Source organism: Musca autumnalis, unplaced genomic scaffold (genome assembly GCF_047663935.1).
Source record: "Musca autumnalis isolate F117 unplaced genomic scaffold, ASM4766393v1 scaffold_5, whole genome shotgun sequence".
Taxonomy (NCBI): Eukaryota; Metazoa; Arthropoda; class Insecta; order Diptera; family Muscidae; genus Musca; species Musca autumnalis.
In genome coordinates, this window is record NW_027412088.1 from 118,272,976 (window position 1) to 118,280,357 (window position 7,382).

Sequence of the window (7,382 nt, forward strand, 5' to 3'; positions counted from 1 at the left end):
CTCACCGTATTGTAATTTTAGTTTTTGTTGTTTTTTCGACCTTTTTGATTTTAATAAAACAGTTGTATATTTCGTTGAGCTTTAGGCCATATTGTGTTTTATTTATTTTCCAATATTTCGCAATTGATTAAATTGCATCTTCAGGGGATCTACAAAACATACTTAATATTAATATCACAGCTTTTTTATATCTAAAGACACCAAAGAGAAGAAGTGATGAGAACAAAGTTCACAACAATGATCGATACACACATTAATAGAATGACAGAGAGTGGAAGAGACAAATTTGTAAACTGTACAGTGGAACATACCCGTGCTTTCTTGAAACAACATAAAGATATTTTCATTTTGAATGCAGATAAGGGAAATGTGACGGTGGCAATTAGTAAAAATGACTACGAACAAAGGATGAACAACATTATATCGGACATGATGACATATCAAAGACTAAGCAAAGATCCAACAACAAATTTAATAAGGAAGAATAATGAGCTTGTAGAAGAAATGTACAAACATCATATAATTTCGGCAATTGAAAGGAAGCAACTAAAAACTGACGTGGCAACAGCGCCTAGAATATATGGACTTCCGAAAATCCACAAGGAAGGTTACCCTTTAAGGCCTATATGTTCGTCCGTCAACTCCCCCTCCATTCAATTGTGTAGATATGTGGTTAAGATTTTAAAGAACTTAACTAAGAATTCCAAATACAATGTGAAAGACTCGATAGAATTCAAGAATAAAATAAAAAATCTACCAATTAGTGAGAAAGATAAGATGGTATCGTTTGATGTCGTATCTCTCTTTCCGAGTATACCAGTCGATTTGGGAATAAGAATTGTAGAAGAAAGATGGAATGAAATCGAAGAATACACTAATATGACTAAGTGCCTATTTTTCCGTATTCTCAATTTTTGCATTAAAGAAAATCGGTACTTCAAATATAATGACAAGGTGTACAAACAAAAGAAAGGACTGCCAATGGGTTCACCAGCTTCTCCCATAGTTGCTGATTTAGTGATGGAGAAACTACTTGACACCTGTATGGAACAATTGACGACGAAACCTCTGATACTGACAAAATATGTTGACGATCTATTTGTGATACTCAGGAATGATGCAATATTGGATACTTTGACAATACTTAATAGCTTCAATAAGAATATTCAATTCACGATGGAAGAGGAATGCAATGGATGCTTACCATATTTAGATACTCTGGTATACAAAAAAGCAAGAAAATTAGAGATAGACTGGTACCAAAAACCAACGGCTTCCGGGAGAATTATAAATTTCTATTCTAAACACCCAAAGCAGATGGTCATAAATACAGCGAGGAATTTGGTAACCCGAATTTTAAACATAAGCGACACCAAATTTCACAACGATAACAAAAATAAAATAAGAGATATATTATCGAAAAACAATTTCCCAAATAAGATTATAAATAATCTTATAAATAATTACAACAAGAATTCGAAACACATGAGAGGCGAAGAAAAAATAACTGAAAAAGTATACAAATCTATGGTTTATGTACCGGAGATATCCGAAAGATTTCAAAAATCTAATTTGTACGATAAAACCAAATATATAATAGCACAAAAAACGAGTAATACCCTTAACAAATTCTTTACTAATACAAAAACCAAGATAAATAATGCAGATAAACACAATGTAATATATAAAATAGAATGTGATGGTAATAGTGATGAGAAATGTGGCAAATTATATGTGGGTACCACCAAAAATAAGTTAAAAACTCGGATGTCTGCCCACAAATCAGACATTAAACTAAGAAACAATCATACAGCACCAAAAACAGCTCTTGCAGAACATTGCAAGACATACAATCATGTACCAAACTTTGAGAAAGTTAAAATTCTTCAAACAGAAAATAATTACAATAAACGATTGATGTTGGAGATGCTACATATAAACAACCTAGAGACAACAAAACGAATCAACTTTAAAAGCGACACCGACAACGCAGCCTACTGCTACCGACACTTAACACAGAAGAGATCGTGCAATATGTAAAGCAATCCAGTGCAATATTTACAGTCGACGATGACGGTGAAGTCTGTCATAGTTTTTAAGTAATCTTGACGCTAAATTAAGTTTTACATGTAAGCAATTTCTTTGTGTAATGTGTTGGTGTCTTTAGATATAAAAAAGCTGTGATATTAATATTAAGTATGTTTTGTAGATCCCCTGAAGATGCAATTTAATCAATTGCGAAATATTGGAAAATAAATAAAACACAATATGGCCTAAAGCTCAACGAAATATACAACTGTTTTATTGAAACCAATTTAATGTACCTTTACGTAATACTCGAAACTACATACCACTTAAATTAACGTTAGCGAAATCTAATTATGAAATAAGTAATCCACTCCGATCTTTATGTGATGAATATAACAAGTTATATAATAGGATGTCTTTATCGGAACCTCTGCATGTCATAAAAAACTTTATCTTACGTTATTAGTATTGTTGTAGCAGTTGCCAGGCAATATGTTAGATTAGACCTATTTTTTTTTGATGTGTTTGTCTTTAAAATGATGTTTTGCTGTAGCTGGTTTTCCCTAGTCTACTAATCCCCCATATTCCGGAATATGAGGTGTACGCGCTCCCTACGTTAAGGGGAGGTGGCCCTCTCGGTCGGCAAGGGCGGGAAAGAGTGGCGTAGGGAAATAAAAAAAAAAAAAAACAGAATGTTGTTATGATATCGTAACAACAGAGGTTAACTCCATCTATTGGTAATTTTGCACAATTGACTTTTCCCATCTTCATAAGTCTGTCGATAACTTCGCAAGTAGAAAGTATTTGCAAGTTCTTGCAAGTACTGGTAAATACTTCCCATTTCTCTTTTACTGAACAAGTTTGTTATCGAACAGGATTTTGTACAAAACGCGAAAAATTTGTACAAACTTTTGGGTTATCGAACAGACCTAATATATTTACATATTTGCTCTGGGACAGAATAATTTGGATTTACTTCAAGATTTTTTTATTATTTGTTAATTTTCCGCGAAAACAGAAACACATTTAGTAAATATTTAAACACCTACCAGTAGATATGGAATGCTGTTGCTTATGCATAAATTTTCTCATAAAAATAAATAAGACATTTTTAAATATTTTTTCTTTAAGTGCGAATAAAAACCGATATAACTTTTGCGCGCATCGGCCAATTTTGTGAACGCGAACAGATTTGAAATAAATATTTTTTTCTTAACCTCTATACCAAAAATCGTAGATGTGCCCGCAAAATTTTTTTTTTAATTTTTTTAAATGAAATTCCGAAAGAAATTTGGTTTTTACCATATATGACCCACCGCTAATTAATGCATAAAATTGTCTCATAAAACAGTATAATGCTTGGTTTACATTTACGAAACCCCCTCTATTTCAACTCTCAATTCCTTTGTGTATACGTAAAACGAAAACTCATCTGAAATCCATTGGATTTCATTTTACGTTTAACCCTTTGTGCCCGATGTTGCATGTGGGCAATTTTGCATGTTCGTGTATACGTATTTCCGACACCGTTTGAGATATTTATAAATACAAAGTGAGTGTCGGTAGATTGATTTCAGAAGATTAAAAAAATGGAAATTACTTTTAAATAAATAGCTAGATTGGCGAAGTTATGCTTGTTTAAGTAGTCGAGTACAAATTTGGACATGAAATATTTTAGGGATTTTATAAAATGCCGTTAAATGTCAAACGAATTGAATAATTGCAGCCAACATTTTTTGAAAAATCTTACTGAGATGTTGATCTAACAAAATAAAAAACACACATACAATTTACAGTTCCTATTAGTAGTTACAAATTTTTGAAATTTGGAAGTTGCCTGTGGGCCATTGTGGTAATAAATTGGTTACATTAGTGGAAGTCGAAAATGCTGGTTAGTGGTATTCAATGAAATACAAAGGGTAATTGGGACATTCGGGGTTGTGAAAAATGTTGTATTTATATTGTTATTCGAAGATTGGACTTGAATCAAGATGAGATTGACACAGTTTTTGGTGCATGTACATATTACATGTTAGGAATTTGTATAATATCAAGCGAATATCTGTTCAAATATCGATGATGATAATTTTATGTATTGGATGAAGGTCAATATTATCAGGTTTAGAGTCTGCATACAAAATAGAAAATATTTTTCAAACGCTATTCTCTGAAAAATCTCAATATGAGCATTTCAGGTTATATGAACACTATCATATACGGCAAAATTTGCTAATTTGTGATAAATATAGACCAATTTTCCATTAAATTTCCAACAATTTTCTTCTAGAATTAAACAAACTCATCAGATTATGCTTTTTCACATCATGAATAAAGAAAAATAGAACGATAATAAAATGACTTAAGAAACAAACTTTGTTCATTTTTATAACCACAATGGCCCGATGTTGCCCACAGGCAACATTTGCTACCTCCCTAACCGCAAGGAATTGATAAGAATTTTTTGCATAAAGGACTTATTTTTGCGACTACTAATCATAATAAATATGAAAAATATTTTTATCTCTACGGAGAAAAAATCGGGGTTCAAAGGGTTAAGCAATGGAATCGACAGTTGAAATCGAGTGGATTTCGTAAATGTAAACCTAGCATAAGCCGAAAAATATTTATTTTAACCCATTTTAAACCCACAATAAAGGCTGAGGATTTAAAAAAGAAAATTCATTTACAGCCCTATTCTGAACGCATGGGAGTTGGGAATTTTTTCCCATTCCCACATTTTCGTATTCTGAACAAAATTTTGTGGGAGTTTTTTTCCCATTTCCCATCTCCCCTCATTCTGAATGAAGTTCGAATTGGGAATTTGTTCCCATGGGAAAAAAGTATACATTCTCTATCTTGAATTGTGGGAGAATTTTGTGTCTTTTTGTGGGAAAAATCTCCCCAGCAAACAGTGTGGGAGTTTGAAAAAAAAATTCAAGAAATTTCATATTTTTATGAAATTTCATATTTTAAGACATCTACACGACAAAATTATTGCAAATATTTATAATCGCCATGTGTTTGCTTAATAAAAGCATACAAAATGTACTGTAAAATATGTCATTAGTAGACTTCGGATTTTGCATATTCTTATATGATACAAAAACCTGCAAGAATCTAACATGTTTTACACCGATAAAAAATGTTCCTTTATGTTATCGAACAAAACAAAAAAAGTAGTAAAAATTAGTAGATTTTTGCAGTTCTGGAACAGACCATATGTATTGAAATACGAGAAAAAGAGTCATGGTTGATTCTATTAACGCAGAACAACAAGTAAAAACAAATCAATTTCAAAAGAATTTTTGGCAATAATTATTAAAATATATTGGAAAATAACCATAATATACAATCTTTACAACTTTTATTCATTTTCGTAATATAACTTTCGGGTTTTTTAAATCAGACGACCAACGTTCTATTGAGGAGACTAACCCTCAACGACACGACAAAGATCACAGGCGTACATACATATATGCCAAATTATTGCAATGCTATTCCATTTTCCGAAATGCCTTTTCTTGAATAGGATCGTTATTTATGAACGTAGAAGCTTGAAATTTTGCAAGGGCATGTGTTTTAGTTTTAGATTCAATCACAAACGTATTTTATTATTATTTTTTTTTTTTAGATACGTCTTCGGATATTTATGGTGACGATATGTAATAACAAGCAAAAATGTGTAATAATAGAGAAAAATATCCGAACTTATCTTTTTGATTTTTTTTTAAAATATGCAAAATACGAGTTCTAGCGATCATTAGGAATAAGTAAAACTAGCGATATACTCGTTAAACCCCTAACTAAAATTACTCGGTATCAACATACAATTCTTAAATTCGTTACAAACTTAAAAAGTTCCTATTACTTTTTACATAAAAATTATGTTTGCCTACTAATTAAAAAATGCTTACACCAATTCGCACAATCTGAAGAAAATGTGCTTATTAGAACAACATCACACATCGTTGACTCCATTCACTTAAAAAATCCATAAATCAATGCACGGTTGTTGAATTAAGTAAGTTGTGCTTTTGCTAATCTAATTCAAAAACCGCGAATTCAATGCAAATAGGCATTTTGTATTACAAAACAAAATTGCAGCCCCCTAAAAGTATGCTATCATAATTTGGTGTAACTAATTTCGAATTTCGAAAATTCAACTCCCATGATTTGATGTTCCCACGTCGTTGGGAATATGGAAAACGTGGGAATGGGAAATTTCGCTCCCATGGGAAACAGTTCCCATGGGAATGTTCAGAATAGGGCTGTTAAATTTTACAAGAGTCTCAGCAAGGATGCACTGCTTTTTGCTTTCACAGCACACAGCTAGGATGCACTCCATTTTTGATCCAAATCACGGCTTTTGATGCAGTGCTTTGGATTGAACTTAAAGGCTTCCTTTGGATTGTACTTTTAATCAGTCTAAAGATGCAAAAAAATGCAAGCCATTGCGAAATATAACAGAATAAATAAAATGCATTTATTATTTGCGTAAAGAATACAAAGAACTTTATTATATAAACACAAATTAAAAAGTTTCCATTAAATTCGGTTACATTTGAGCTTGCTTCCTCCGTTCTTCGTTTAATCCAAGCGCATCGGATTATGCTTCATCATCCTAAATGTTTTTTATGTTACCTTCCCATCACTAGTTCAACTTTCGACATGGACTCCAACTCCACTTCATTAAAAAATTCCGTCTCGTGAATTAGCGCAAAAATGTTCGCAACTTAACTGCATGTTTCTGTATATCGAAAGAAAGAAAGAATAGTACCAAACTTGTGAGTGTTTTTAAAATTTGTATTTTGTTTTGAAGCAAGAGCAAAGGTAAAAATATTTCGAAACCCAAAGTTTGGACGTGTTTCATTCGCATTCTTTTTCGTTTCGACATACAGAAACTGGCTATAAGTTTTTATTTTTTTTATAACAAATGCTTAGAAATGTATACACTCTTTTTTAATTTTGGAAGAAATGATTTCGCCAGTGGTGGGTAGGGTTCAACCAACTGATTATTTTTTGTAGGGATCTCTGAACCAACTGGTTATAAATAAAAATAGGTAAAAAAACTTTTTAAGTTAAACGGTTTTATGTTAAGCATACATTGCAATGTTTAAGATAAATGTACTAAAATCCAAAAAATAATAAAATAGATACAGTCGTGGGAATTATAAACATATGCATAGACTAGACTAAAATAAAACCGTGGGGCACGTCAATTGTCTACAAATTATCGACTTAATGTGCGATAGAAGAATCGTTTAATTCGTTGTTAGGCAGTTGGCCCGCAGACGGTGAGGAAATTACTTACTATTTTCTTGCTCATGGAAATTTCAATATTTATACACTCCATG

At 31.9% G+C, this 7,382-nt stretch overlaps 1 long non-coding RNA gene across 1 annotated transcript; it reads left to right on the forward strand.

Moving 5' to 3' along the window:
• Positions 1-216: 216 nt before the first annotated feature.
• Positions 217-2,289, forward strand: LOC141405996 (uncharacterized). The gene is made up of 2 exons (XR_012413302.1): positions 217-2,129; positions 2,210-2,289. It is a non-coding gene; the product is annotated as an uncharacterized lncRNA (long non-coding RNA).
• The last annotated feature ends 5,093 nt before the right edge of the window (positions 2,290-7,382 follow it).